Here is a 15363-nt window from a genome sequence, read left to right as displayed (position 1 = left end):
TGAACCTAAGGCAGACACTTAATGAACTGAGCCTCCCAGGCCCTCTTTTTATTTTTCTTTGCACATCTTTCTCTTATCTTTCTCCTCTTTATCTCTTTCTTTGTTATCCTTTTCTCCCTCCTTTCTCCTTCCTTTTTTTAAAAAACTTCCCTACTCATCTGTCAATTTCTGCCTTTACTAGTAGAGAACCTCTATTTCCTCATGATGTCACAGATTAAGAAAGAAAGAAAGAAAGAAAAAAAGAAAGAAAGAAAAAAAAAAGAAAGAAAGAAAGGAAGGAAGGGGTGGGGGGAAGCTGATAAATCCTGGCTGCAGAAATTGTGAAGAGTGAACCATTTTGTGGGAAAAAGAGGCACTTGATTCTTCCCCAAATCACCACCATATGTGGTGACCTTCAGTCAATGAAAACAATACTGGATTACACTGGTGGCTGGCTTCTTGAAGAATTGCAGAGTGTATTATGAGGCACAATCTTGGGTTGAGCTTCCTGCTCCTCAATATAATGAGTAATTAACAATTATTGCTTTTATTAACTGAATAGGAATTTGTCATTTCTGAAGATGTTTAAGCAAAAGCAGATAACCACAAATGAAATATATTTTAAAGGAGATCTTACTGTAGAGATTTCAGCAAAGTGCCCCTTAAGACTCTTCCAAGTGTGAGACTGAATTGCCTCACTTAACCTACACCATAATGAGAATACAGAAGGTAATGCAAACCCCACTTAAATTGAAACATGAAGAGGCTATTTGTCCATTGCTTTATGGGGCTAGGTTCCAAATCTCCAGATGCCTCGTTATATGTTCTTTCTATTGCAAAAGAATAATACCTTCATGCAATATTTTCCAACTCAGAAAATACAAAAGAATAATGACGAAGAGAATGTGGACAAGAAGTGCAACTAGAAATCAAAGATTTCCAGTCCCCAGAGCCAACAAATTTTCCTGCAGGACCTAGTGATCATTTACCCCAGTCAGGAGGAAAACTGTTGGCTGAAATGAATGAGATTGAGAAATCCTCTGGTGAAACTGATGACATTTCACCCTCTCCAAAGATTAACTCATTGAATGGTGTAACGGAAAGGATATGACTTGAAGACATGCCTTGCAAATACTGAAACTCAATGTTTTCAAAGAGATTAGTCCTAATAGCATGAGGAGGGTAAAACATGCTTCTGATTAACAAGAAAAAAAAAAGCTAATCTGGGAGAGCCTTTTGATTAGATTGGCCATTCCATGTAAAATGTCACAACAACAATCAGAAAAGCCATCCCTGAAACACACAGTGAAGGGTTTTAAAAAGAATTGGCTTTGCCTGCAGAGACTAGGGAGCAATGCAATTTAGTCCTTGTATAAAAAGTCTCAGCCAGAGGAAATGATGGGGTGTCTGAGCAGTTCCAGCAAATTGAACAAAAAATGTGAAACAGATTATGTTGCTACTTCCTTCCATTTTTATTACCTCAATGGCTACTCATCTTTTTTCCTACACCTCGCAGTCGTGAACAATCTGGAACCTATGACAGAAAAGGAAACTGTCATCACCCTAAGACTGTGCCGATCGAGTCTGGTCTGGTGTTAATTTGAAGTCACTAAGGCATGTAATAGGAGGGAGTGGATATATTTTTCATAACATAAAAATGAGTAGTCATCAGTTAAAATAGAATTTATTTTATCAATAAAGTCAGAAAGTACTTAATATATATCAGTGGGGATAGATGTGAAGTTAGGCAAGAGCCAAGAGGAAGGAAAGTTAATTTTTTTAAATGATTTTTTATTTATTTATTTGACAGAGAGAGACACACAGAGAGAAAGGGAATATAAGCAGGGGGAGCAGAAGAGGGAGAAGCAGGCTTCCCGCTGAGCAGGGAGCGTGATGCGGGGCTCGATCCTGGGACTCTGGGATCATGACGGGAGCCAAAGGCAGACATTTAACCACTGAGCCGCCCAGGTGCCCCGAGGAAGGAAAATTATTTAAAAACAAAATACCTGATGGGGCACATGGATGGCTCAGTGGGTTAAGCCTCTGCCTTCGGCTCAGGTCATGATCTCAGGGTCCTGGGATCGAGTCCCGCATCCGGCTCTCTGCTCAGCAGGGAGCCTGCTTCCCTCTCTCTCTCTCTGCCTGCCTCTCTGTCTACTTGTGATCTCTCTCTGTCAAATAAATTAAAAAAATCTTTAAAAAACAAAACAAAACAAAATACCTGACAATGAAAGTACCAATAGTATATTAAAATTCAAAGAAATAAATATTTTGGTTACATTATAAATGTGATGATAAACATGAAGAATATTTGATCAAATGGAAAGATATAAAGGATGATAAAAATGTACGCTCTTTTCTGTTCTAGAGTTACAGTTTCCACTGAAACTGGATAATGTTCCAAAAGTAATTTGAAAGACACTTATTTGAAGTTCAGGGTGTATGTTCCCATAGAAACATTTTTGAAAAGTGTGAATTAGGTTCCTCAGTTATCTATGAATTTTGTCTAAAGCCAATATGTATCAAAAGTATATTAATTCATATTTTGAATCAGTAGAAATCTGTTGCACTGGAACCAGAATTAGTTACTGGACCATGAAAAAATTAAGGAAATAGTTTCATGGAGCTCCTGATAAAGGGCTTTGAGGAGATATAAAAGAAATTGGGTGTCCATTGCAGCCGGTCGTTATTCAGGTCCACTTTCATTACTTCTCTAGCTACATCGTCCCTCTTCGTGACCCTATCCAGTTTGTGGCTTTATATGTCACAATATGCTGAGGAATTTCCCAAATTTCTGACTCTAGCTCAGACCTCTCGCCTAAACTGCAGTCAAGTGTATCCCATGCCATCTTGTCTGAAAGACATTTCAAACTGAACATATCCCTAACCAGATTTCTAATCTCCTCACCATCAAAACAGACCCGCCCTCTGTCTTCCCCATCTTGGTTAATGGCAATATTGGCTAGTCTTTCATTTCTGACTTTTCTCCTTTCATACCCTAAGCCCACCCTAAGCCCAACCCTTTTCTTTGTTTCTTTTCTTTTTAAGATTTTTTATTTATTTATTCAACAGAGAGAGATCACAAGTAGGCAGAGAGACAGGCAGAGAGAGCAGGGGAAGCAGGCTGCCCACTGAGCAGAGAGCCCAGCGTGGGGCTCGATCCCAGGACCCCGGGATCATGACCTGAGCTGAAAGCAGAGGCCTTAACCCACTGAGCCACCCAGGCGCCCCAAGCCCAACCCTTTCCTATATCCTGTCAGCTCTACCTTTGACATGCATCCTAATCCTCCTTCCATTTCTCATTCTCTCTGGTCTAAGACACCATCATTTCTTGGCTCAGTTACTGTACCTTCCTTCTAACAGATTTCTCTGCCTTACCCTTGCTCCCAAAAGTCTGTTCTCACCACAGCAGACAGAAAGACCATGTGAAACCACAAGTTAGAGCCACTCAACACCCTCCCATAATGCCCTTCTCACTCAGGGTGAAGCCAAAATGTTTACATGGCTCTGTGCCCCGTCGCCAGCCTTCCTGAGCTCATCTTCTAGTCCCTTCCCCTTGTTCATGCAACTCCAACCTTGTTGGCCTCTTCACTCTTTCTGAAGCATTCCACTTCTGCTGCTCCCTTGGAGTTTTTGGGTCTCCTGTTCCCACTGCCTGAAGTGTCCTCTAGGTGACCACACAGTTAACTCCCCACCTCGCTCCTGTCGGGTCCTTCTTGAAATTTCACCTCCTTAGGCCTTCAATGGCCATCATACCATTTAAAAAAATTCCAACCTCCCCAGCTACTCTGCATGCCTCAGCTGTCTTTTTTTTATTATTATTTAAGATTTTATTTATTTATTTGACAGACAGAGATCACAAGTAGGCAGAGAGGCAGGCAGAGAGAGAGAGAAGGAAGCAGGTTCCCCTCGGAGCAGAAAGCCTGATGTAGGGCTCCATCCCAGGACCCTGGGATCATGACGTGAGCCGAAGGCTTTAACCCTCTGAGCCACCCAGGTGCCCCGTGCCTCATCTGTTTTATTTTTCTTTTCAGCCTTTACTATCATCTAACATACTGTATATGTAAGTTGACTACTTTCTGTCTCCTCCATACTAGAATATAAGCTCCACAAGGTCAATGGCTTTGGTCCCCATTACCTAGAACAAGGCCAGGGATATAGTAGGCATTCAAATAGTTGTTGAGTAAATTGAATGAATTAGCAAATTAAATACTTGAATGAATAAGTAAATGACTTTATTTCACAAGTGCTTTGTTGGCACTGTTCTTACTTACCCTTATTGTCCATCACAGAGATACATTTTTTTAAATTACAAATAGAGAGAAAAGAAAAAGTCAGTAACGTCCTGTTTGTCTCCACATCTCCAGTCTTGTCCACTCTCCATTTTTCCAGCTACGATGATCCCTGTAAAACTAAACCTGCTAAAACTGCCTCTATGGAACTCCATGACTTTGAAGATAAAATCCATCTTTTTAATCTGGCTTATAAGACATTTCATTACCCACCTCTCGCATTTCTTTCCAGCTTCACAGTCAGTCAACCATGTTTCTGACAGGGAAGAACTATGGCAGTGAAGAGATTCTGACTCCAAGATTTCTCCTGTAGGTCAATGGCTATTGTGGCTATTGATGCTGAACAACCTGCCTCCATGACTATGAAGAATTTTTTCTGAGTTGGCCACCTGCCATTCTTGGGGATGGGGTCGTCATTCATTACTCAGAGTCTCTGTGCCTTTTAGCGGTAAAGGGTAGTTGGTTTACCTACTCCTTTTCTCTTGAATTAAGTGTTCTAAAACACCCTAGTATAAAAACAATTGAAGTGAACCTGTTCTACTTAAACTGGGTGGACTTGAGGTAGGGGCGTTTAAGCCCTGACTGTCCATCTCCCAAACACCTGGCATGGCCCCTGCTGCCCGTCTGAACAGCCACGGCTAGTGAGGCTCCGAGCCGTGATGCCAGGCAGACTCACAATTCACCGACCCAGAAGAAGAAAGCCTTTCGAAACAGCCACATCTATTGCTTATTTGGAAAAATTGCCCCAGTAACTGAAATGCACTTTGCTGTTCTCTCCTTCTCTCTTTGGCGTGTGACAAATAGCAACATCTCCAAATGGCAGGAAACAACAACACGAGAAATATGTCAGCATCTGCGTGGTGCGGGAGATGGAACATTCTGCAGGTTTTCGCCTAATGATTGGCTCCCAGGGGAGTAATTAGGATTTGGTGCACTTCTTAATGGGCGCTACCTCGGCGTTTCTGCCAGAGGATTCTGAGAAAAGATTTGTTGTTTCAGTTTCAAAACTGCATTTTAGACTGACACTTTGAATAGAGTGCATGTAGGGACATGTGGCGTAAATGTTTAGCAATTCCATCTCTCTGCCTCAGGTCCAGGACAGGCTTATTTTTCGGAAGTCTAATAAAAAAGTGATTATTAAAAAATGGAAAAGTGGAGTTTTTAACTGCCAGAAGATAATGATTTTTATTCTTAGATACTAAGATGAGGAGGCTTTAAAGGAGGCTGTGTAGTGGGGAGGGGGTGGTCTTTGTCATGCCCTTTGCTGAAGTGCAAATTTATTTTCCAGTTGAGAAATAAGACCCTATTTGATTTCGAAGCCCTGATTTGAGCCAAACCAAAGCAACCTGAAGTATTAGTCCATTTGCAAGAAGGGTGATAGCCAGTGCAAACCTAATGTCTCTGACTTAAGATGAAACACGTATACAAATCAATGAATAACTGTGTGCTTTTTTTAACACTTGCACACAGCCCCCTGCTTCCTCCACTTCCTGGCAACATAAGCCAGCTCCCCAGAGGATCGGGGGCGAGAGAGACCTATTGGAAAGAACTGGTTAGTCATTCCCGTCTGCAACCTATCATGACTTTGGAGGAACCAAGAAAAAGGAGCAGTTATTTCTGTTACCGTTATATGCAGCTTATTTCAAGACAGACCCAATTGCAAAAATGGTTTTGACTAGCTCTTCAGCAACTCTGGGACCTCGGAAGGGTAAATGGCCACCCATTGCTCTAGGCACACCCCTGTCTCTCTCTCCCCGTCTGTCTGTCTCTCATACACACACACGCACACACACACACAGACATCATACAGACACTGTACACAAAGCACACACACTGCACACAGACAAGTCGCACACACACCAACAAGAGACACCGCACACATATACACACCACATGCAAACCCCCGCCCACAAACCCACATCATCTGTACGTTCCCCACACACATGCACCCACACCACAGGCATACACAGGCTCTATACGCACACCACACACACACATACCATATACAAATGTACACAAGTACACATTAGACACACACCACACATTTCAGACACCTCTACAGACATGATGTGCATGATCATACAACCATTGCAAACACACACCACACACAAATGCATGGACACGGCATATAAATTCACCACATGGATACACACCACCTCAGACGTAAATGCACACCCCAGCTGCCAATAATCACACACGTGTCACAAATATACACACGTAGCGTACATATGCACACCCCAACACAAAAACACAGACCAGCCTACCACCTACGAATGCACATCTCACACCCACATCCCATATGGCCAGTGTGCACACACCACAGACGAATTTACCACACACATATGCACACATCCCATGCAAATTTACACACTTACACACCACATACAGACATACCTCTACACACACATACACATCACACACACAACACACACACATACACAAACCTCACCTGCAAGTACGCATACGTACACATCACAAGCATACACCCAATGGGCTCACACACGTATCACACACACATACCACATACCCATAGGTTCTACATACAAATACACACACTCGCCAAGCACATACCGCATTTGAATACAGTACGCAGACACAAACACCACATACACACATATTCCATACACATCCATATACACTCCAAGCTCATAACCACATGCCACATGCAAATACACGCATCGTGCAACACACACTCATACACACCACACACCTATGCACACCCCAAATGCACTTACAAATGCACATGCCACACATCTACACACCACATCATGCACAACATTCATACATACAGCACATGAAAAGTCATCTTCGTCTTCCCACAGAGGTTCTAGGGTGGCCGAGGAAAGAACCTTGAGAGAAGAGAACTGGGCCTGTGGAGCACAGCGGGGACGCAGGAATCAGCTGGGCTTTCCGCAATCTGACTGAGGAACCGTGTGAAGCTGTTGCCTACCCATCATTGCTGTTGCTTCTACCCCTGTTGGTAGTAGCTCAGAAATCAGATCTGTTCGCATTTACTAAGTTACCGGAACGTGCCAGCAACCAGTAGGCCCACACCTCTTGTTTCATCAGCTCGGGTGTTGGCAGAAGAAATGCACTAGCTGCGGAAGATGAGAAAAGGGATTTACCCCCTCCCCCAGGAAGACATTTTTATTGTCCTTATAAATACTAGATCTTACAGTTCAAAAAAAGAAAGTAGCTTTGAGTTTCCAAATCATGGGTCAATCTGCAAAAAAAAAAAAAAAAGTCATTTCCAAGATATCCATTTGACTCCCTTTTGCAGACCTGCCTCCAGGCCTTAATACATGGAGGAATTACTCCAGGCATGACCGAGCCCAGAGTCAGCGGCGAGGTCTTATCTAAGCCCAGCACAATTGCTTCAGGAGCCGTTGTTTACTTTTAACAGCAGGTCTTAGTGAAACACTAACTTCTTCCCATGGATGGTGGCAGTTATTTTAGTTCTTATGTCTGTGAAAGGTATGGCCATCCCATCTGGCATTCTGTTTTGGGGTACCAAAGAAAATGCTTTCCCCAAATGTAGGCTACATGGTAGTTCAACATGAAGGTTCTGGAACAGGCCTGCCAGACGGAAGCTGAAGCCAGCTCCCCCGCTGAGCTGTTTACCAATTGGATGTCCTCAAGCAAGTCATTTAAACCCTTAAAAGTCACAGCTCTTCAATGGTCAATTAAAAGTATAGCTAGCTCCTGAGATTGTAATGAAGGTTAAATTAAGCAAAATGCTAAGAACAGCATTAGCAGTGTTGGCAAAAAAGGAAGCCTTCACTAAGTGGTAGGCCCAATCAATAGGAAAAAATGTTGTAAGAGAATTGGGAAGTTGGACTGCTCTATTATTAGCAAGAAAATGGAAGTGTTCGTATTTGTTAGGCATCTTCTCAAGGTGAGGCTTTGGCCTTCAACAACCCCATGGTGTCAGCTGGCAGTGCCTCAGGTTTTCAGATACGGAAACTGATGTTCAGAAAAGTTATGGTAGCCTTCTTGTCACACAGGTGACAAAGTTGAGATTTGAACCTAGGGTAGAATAATGCCAAAGTTCTCTTTCTTTCGACTCCGCTACTACATTTTGCATGTTCTAAAGCCTCTCCTCATTACCCTACTGCATCATTACCCTACCTCCTAAAGGTCATGTTAATAATATCAGTTCATTCCTAGCAACTATAGCATAGCCAACTATAGTATAGGAGCACGGAATTCCGGGGAGATCTGAGAAAAAGATCTAAAGCCATCCTGAAGTAGAGCTTAAGGTCTCCTATGCAGGAGGGAGGGGCTTACAGACAGCCTAAGTTCCTGAGTGGTTTCATAAAAACACAGCTTCCCAAGTTTGTTCTGAACTCAAGACATTCAAGACTTTCTCCTGGTGGCATTTTCAGGAGGAAAACAAAGGAGAATCTGAGTAAAAAAAAAAAATGTGCAGAAAAAGAGGAAGAGAGGAAGGAAAAAAGGGAGGGAGGAAAGGAGAGAGAAAGAAAATCAGAGAGAATCATTTCATCCTGAAAAGCTTGCAAGGGAAACACAAGAGCCTGCATATCTATAGTACATCCAAAGGATATTGGGAAAGGAAGTGATGTCCCTCAGGAAACCAGGACGTGAGCAAAGCCAGACACCCCAACAACACAACAGCAAAAGCCCTGTCTTCTCTCTCCAGCCCGAGTCAAAAAGAGTCAGAAATTCAGGCCCCTTAGGGGAGGATTTTTCTGAGATGCTATTTTCTAGAGGTCCTAGAAGAAAGGTAAGTAAAGTGCTATCCACCCCCACCACTCCCCCTAACCGGAGGCCATGAGGGAACACCGTTTCCTTCTCTTCTGTCCACCACAAAAGCTTCCACTTCTTCCACAGGCCACAGAAGCACAGGCCTGGTAGGAGTGTCGGGAAGTGGGGGAGGGGTGGTGTGGAGGGTTGCTGGGACGACAAGGGCCGGGCTTGTCCCAGGAACGCCACCCTCTCAGCAGGACCCTGAGATCTGAGTGCCCTCCCCAGCTCTGAAGGTCGTTTGACCTTTAAGGTTTTCATATTCTAGAAGAATACTAGTTTTCCGTTCCAAACAGCCTGTGCTCTTCAGTGGTCCGTCTTCCTCATTCTCATGTAAATAAGGCGAGATTGTGACGATAATTCCATGTTCATGCATTTGGAAGAGAGGCACTGCTTTTTCAGGAGCCAGGAAAAAATACCATGGAGGAAACGCTATTTACAGATAATTAAAATGCAGGCGCACACACGCAGAGAAGCAGAGAGCAGACTCGCTCTGTGGTCACCGAGCCTTGGCGGCGAGTGAGATCACTGAAAGCCAGGAAGGTGAACTCACCTTTGGAACTAACAGGAGCCATTGTTTAGCCTTCCTTCTTTTTTCTCCCTTTGGATCTAAGGCTGCCTCTCCTATCACTTTCTCCTTTGACACAGTTATCTCACTGTCAGCATTGAGACTAAAGAACATTGGTCATTCCACATCAGAGCAATGCACTCCCCTCCTTTTGTCTTTTTCAGGAAATTAGTAGCTTGTGTTCCATTAACTGGAGTGTTTGGCCTTATCTCATTCCTATAAGCAAAGTGGAAATTTCAAGGCCATAATTTAAAATTATTCTGTCCAATTCATTCTAAATGCTTTCAATTGCAGCCTTTATCTCCAGACCTCACTAAAGATAATATTCAGGCTCACCTGCAGGCCCACAATTGTCCTCTTTTTGGAGCTGAGGTCTTTAGAAATGTAATGAAATGTGACAGCCTTTTGAATTGGGCCCTAGAAACTGTCCCTTTTATGACCAAATGGATTCTTTGCCACCTTAGAAGCCAGTCTCTACATTGTTTTCTAATTTATTTTACAGGAGGACCCAGGAAACTCTGGTTTCCTAAACAGACAATACGAGTACATTGTTCCAGAACAGTCTTACAGGGATTTGTTGCTTTTTCTGATAGTCATTTCAGTCTTGAGGTTGACAAACAACATCTCATCATCAGACCGAGGCTTCAATGCGCCCTTTTGTCACCTATGTACGGAGGGTGACATATTAGCCTGTCCTAATGGTGCAGGCTAATATGTCCACTTTTCACTGTGTGCAATTCAATTTCAAGAGAAACTCACAGAGCTCAAAGCTTACCTTCCTCCAGGATGCACCAGCTCCCTTAATTGAGGTTTTGTTGTTGTTGTTGTTGTTTTTAGAAATGGCATCTATTCTGATCTGTCAGAACCTATGTTGTGCCAACAGCTAAGTCGTTTACCATCTCTAATTTCTTATTTTAAAAATAAGTCAGGTCTCAAAGAAGTCAGATGATTTCCTGGAGTCGTATAGATAGTAGATAGCTGAGACTGGCTCATGTCATTTGAATTCCTCGTCAATACCCTTTTCACCAACTTGTATGGGCATCCAGAGACGTGTAATCATGATCTGTGTTCTAACAAGACTCCACTGTTTCAATAACTGAAAGGGGGCCTTACAATTCATTATACTAGCTCAGTTATTCTACGACACTTAACAGAATTCTAAAAATACATGGATTGTTACAGCTTATAATTCACACAAATCTCTCTTCTCTGACCACAGCATGGTCGAAACAGAGCTCAGAGGGGTTCATCCAGGAGCAGTAGAAGGAAAATAAAATCTACCATGCTCTCTGGATTCTAGTCCTGATTGTCACCCCTAATTCTGTGACTCTGGGGAAGTCGTTAGTTTTCACATGTAAAATTGGACAAGTTGAATAGACAGTTGAGATGTTTCAGGTGAGTGGTTGGACTAGGTGATGACTGAGGTTTCCTTTCAACACTGAGATTCTGTTATTCCCTCATCTGTTTACCAGACAATCGGTTGGATGCACTCCCCTTACTCACCCCTGCTAGGAGCTCACTTTCATCTCGGGCGGCCCAGCAGAGTCTGCCCACAAAGCATCTCTGATGTGGAAGAAACCAACCTACAGTGTCGGGTAAGCCATGGTGGCAAAGAGAGCTAGCCATCCACCAATGTTCACTTCTTTCTGGTATTGAAATCCCCCACCCAGATTTTCACTGGGTTGAAGGCCTCCAATTATCGATGACAGTTCCTGGCTTCACTTGCAATGAGGTGTGGCTCTGTGACTCAGTTCTGACTCATGTCAAGTGAGCCAGAAGCGCTGTGTATGACTTCTAGGTTTTACCCTTAACTGGAAAGGATGTGTCCCCCACTTCCTATTTTCCCTTCCCAGTGTCTGAGGGAGAGTCACGATAGCCAACTTGGACAGAGATAGAAGCTGCGTGCTATGTATAACAGAATTAATATATTTATCTTATATTGCCTACCTCCAGACAGGCGCATAAGAGAAAAAAAAAATCTAATGGCATTGTGAGTCTCTGTGTTACCAGCATAGATAGTTCACCCAATGATACAGCCATCAAGGCTGCCGTGAAAGAAAAATGAGGAATGCAGGGCACCTGGGTGGCTCAGATGGTGGAGCATCTGCCTTAGGCTCGGGTCATGGTCTCCAGGTCCTGGGATCGAGCCCCACATCTATCTCCCTGTTCAGGGGGTAGCCTGCTTCTCCCTCTGCCTGCTTTTCCCTATCCCTCTGCTGCTCCCCCTGCTTGTGCTCGCTCTGTCTCTGTCTCTCTCAAATGAATAAATAAAATCTTGAAAAAAAAAAAATGAGGAATCCAAGCAGGCTTCTTCAGCCTTGGATTCCATTTGGTAATGACCAAGTAGTGGTTAATGGTAATCCAAGGAATCTCAAGCTTCAGAGTTCATAAGAAGACTGGATGATGATTGTTAAGGCCAATGATGCTTTTAATCTGATGTATCCTGTAGAATAATGGTATAATGAATCCTCATCCCGATCATATGTAGCCAGATATGGTTTTTTTAAGAATTCCAATCTCAATAAATAGTCTCACACTACAGAAACAGTGTAAATTATGAACATAGTATAAAATATAAACACTAGAGCCATCAGTAACAAAGTCATTGGTATTGGGTTTTAAGAGCCACCAGATTGTCTTTAGAGAAGTCTTTCTTCAAATACATCATCTTCATGAATCTGGAAGTCCCAGGAGCCCATGGACCAGAGATCACCACCCTATGGCTGGTATACTAAAACAACTATTTCCAAAATTCTTCATTTACTAGTCAGTTCCCTGCCACATCTCTCTTTCAACACTGGGCAATTTACAGACCATTATGTGAGTTTGTAAAACTTGATATCCGATGTCTGATCAGCATCTTGCTTGAGAATAAAGAATGAACCAGGGGCGCCTGGGTGGCTCAGTGGGTTAAAGCCTCTGCCTTCGGCTCAGGTCATGATCTCAGGGTCCTGGGATGGAGCCCCGCATCAGGCTCTCTGCTCAGCAGGGAGCCTGCTTCCTCCTCTCTCTCTGCCTGCCTCTCTGCCTACTTGTGATCTCTGCCTGTCAAATAAATACATAAAATTAAAAAAAAAAAAAAAAACAAAGAATGAACCACAATTTGGACAAGATAACTGTGGCAAATACTACAGATGGCTTCACTCAACAACCGTTCCAGACTCCCTTCCTGTAGAATAAAGTCGAGAAAACTATCCCCGCATTCCTGTAGAGAGTTCTGCGTGGGACCCAGGTTCTCCAAAGCCCACTCACATTCGGTGAGCTACCTGATACCTTATATTAAATCTCTTTCTGTTTACACTAGCTAACCTCGATTCTATTTCTGCAGCTAAGAACCTGATGGCTACAGTGGTATTTTCATTCTCTGCCTCTTCAAGGATTGAAAACATGAGCTTCTTAGAACTTCTTTGTTATGGCTATCTTCTTATCGCTAGCATGTTCAACATTAATTATTTTAATAAGGAAATTTTAACAAGGGAAAAAGAAGGAAGCCCCAGTCAGGAGGTGGGGTGGTAGGCGCTATGTGCTAGTCAGAAAAGATACACAGCTGCCTTCTTTCCAGACTGACTCACTGGCCCTCTGCAGAGACATGTGGTCATTTTCACACAGATCTCAATGTAGAAGCCAATGCTAGGAGACTACAGAGGGCAAGGAGCTTTTGGATGGGGTACTTTGATAATCTGTTATGCTTCCAGAGGCTAAAGGAGTAAGCCTCAGGAGCCAGTCCTTAGAAACCCTGTCCATAGAGTCATTAACTCTGTTTCATGTAGGTTTGTAGTCCCCAAAGTGTGGTCCCCAACCCGCAGCAGCACCTGGAAAGCTCCTAAAAATACAAATTCTCACCTGCATGCACACCTACAGAATCAGAAACTCAGGACTGGACCCACCTATCTGGTTTCAGCAAAGCCTCGAGATAATTCTGATCTGTGCTCAAACTTGAGGACCACTGATACTGATTGTCTGATTCTAGCCGGGGTGAAATGGAGTTTAAGAAAAATAGTGGCAGGGTAAGAAAGAGAAAAGACAGTTGAAGAAACTGAACTTTGATCACAAAGGAGGCTCAGGTTGGAATATAATGAAATCTTTTCCCATGTGACATGTGAAATGGAGAAAACATCAATAGAAAGAGCATTGTGCTGGGAATCTAGGTTATTGGATTGGAATTTGGAATTTTTAACTAATAAGTAATGTCAAAGTAGTCACTTAACTTTTCTGGGATTCCATTTTCTCATTTCTCATTCTCATTTCTCATTTCTCATTCCATTTCTCAGGGCGCCTGGGTGGCTCAGTGGGTTAAGCCTCTGCCTTCGGCTCAGGTCATGATCTCAGGGTCCTGGGATCGAGCCCCACGTTGGGCTCTCTGCTCAGCATGGAGCCTGCTTCCCCCTCGCTCTCTGCCTCTCTGCCTAGTTGTGATCTCTCTCTGTGTGTCAAGTAAATAAATAAAATCTTTAAAAATAAATTAATTGATTAAAATTAAAAAAATAAAATGAAGAAACCAGATAAAATGTTCTCCAACACACACAAATTCTGTTTTCTATCAGTTCTGGACAAAATTAACACTATTATCCCTGATTAGCATCAGATTGCTTCCTTAGTATTGTGCCCTTTTTAGTATAAACCTGATGATAGAAATTTCCCAGCATTTTGTTTCTCTACTTAGGAGCTGTACTTGGAGGAAAATTACCAAAAGACACACGCAGTTCTCCACCTCAAGTCAATGGTCCAGGCATAGACTCCAGCTGAATTCAGGTCTGGGAAAATCCACTGCATGTCTGAAAGACCTTATGTAGCCTAAAAAATATATTGGAAAATAGTCCTATTTTAGAAATGTGTACAAGTTACTTATATGTGTCTTTTATATTATTGATGCTTTTATCAGACATGAGCTTTGACGGTTAAGGACTAGATTTGCACAGTTCAAGATACTGTGTGTGTATGTGTGTGTGTGTGTGTGTGTGTGTGTGTGTTAATTAAATGCTTTAATCTACTTCCAAATTTAAGAATTGAGAATCGCTGGCATTCAGCCAAGGCCGAGGCAGGTAGTAATTACACTTGGGAAAACCACAAAATTACATCCTGTAACAATGTGGAAACATTGCAACATTGACAGAAGATTGTGTCCACTTGGTGAACTTGGGAACTATAGAATTAAAAAAAAAAAAGGCCTTTGTGTAATTGAAGCTTGAGTGCATGAAGGAAAGAAGGGCTTGGCCTACCCATGAAGCAGCAAGGATGAAGACTCAATCAGTTAATGAATTTGCTGAAGGTGGAAATGCAAACACATTGCATAACTATCAAATAATAAATTAATAAAGAACGCTAGAAGAAGGGACAGCAAAAATGTGTGATCCTTAAGGCTGAGCCTGGATCTTTCTTCCTGCCACCTTAGTTAGGTAAATATTAGGTACTTAGTAAATATTTGAGGTTGAATGGAAGAATAACAATTGAGGATGAGAGTATTTTAACTCTTTGTAACTAATTACAAAGAAACACAAATTTTAGCTGTGTGTTTCCAGTAGCAGCAAGTTGCGTTACTTTTATGGAACCTAAAATTTAGCATCTTTGCCATGCCGCTGGAGGAGGCATGAAGATGTAATGTAAGCTATATTATGCTGAACCTTGTGAAGTTACAGAGACTCACTGTTTCTGGCCTACAAAAAGGGCAAATTGAAACGGTCCAAAGGGTCCAGGTTTGTCGTTGTTGTTGTTTGGCTTTCTGTCTAGGAGATATCCTCAACATTTTAAAAAACGACTAGC

The 15363-nt window shown here is 42.6% G+C and overlaps 1 long non-coding RNA gene across 2 annotated transcripts; it reads left to right on the top strand.

Moving 5' to 3' along the window:
- Nucleotides 1-8904: 8904 nt before the first annotated feature.
- Nucleotides 8905-14355, top strand: LOC116592553. Of its 2 annotated transcripts, none has more exons than XR_004286516.1 (3): nt 8905-9015; nt 11076-11198; nt 14267-14355. It is a non-coding gene; the product is annotated as an uncharacterized LOC116592553 (long non-coding RNA). The 2 variants fall into 2 exon arrangements; XR_004286517.1 differs by lacking the exon at nt 8905-9015 and adding an exon at nt 9522-9578.
- The last annotated feature ends 1008 nt before the right edge of the window (nt 14356-15363 follow it).

Source organism: Mustela erminea, chromosome 6 (assembly GCF_009829155.1).
Source record: "Mustela erminea isolate mMusErm1 chromosome 6, mMusErm1.Pri, whole genome shotgun sequence".
Classification (NCBI taxonomy): domain Eukaryota; kingdom Metazoa; phylum Chordata; class Mammalia; order Carnivora; family Mustelidae; genus Mustela; species Mustela erminea.
The sequence above is the reverse complement of the archived record's forward strand: the minus strand, read 5'-3'. Positions and strand labels throughout refer to the sequence as shown.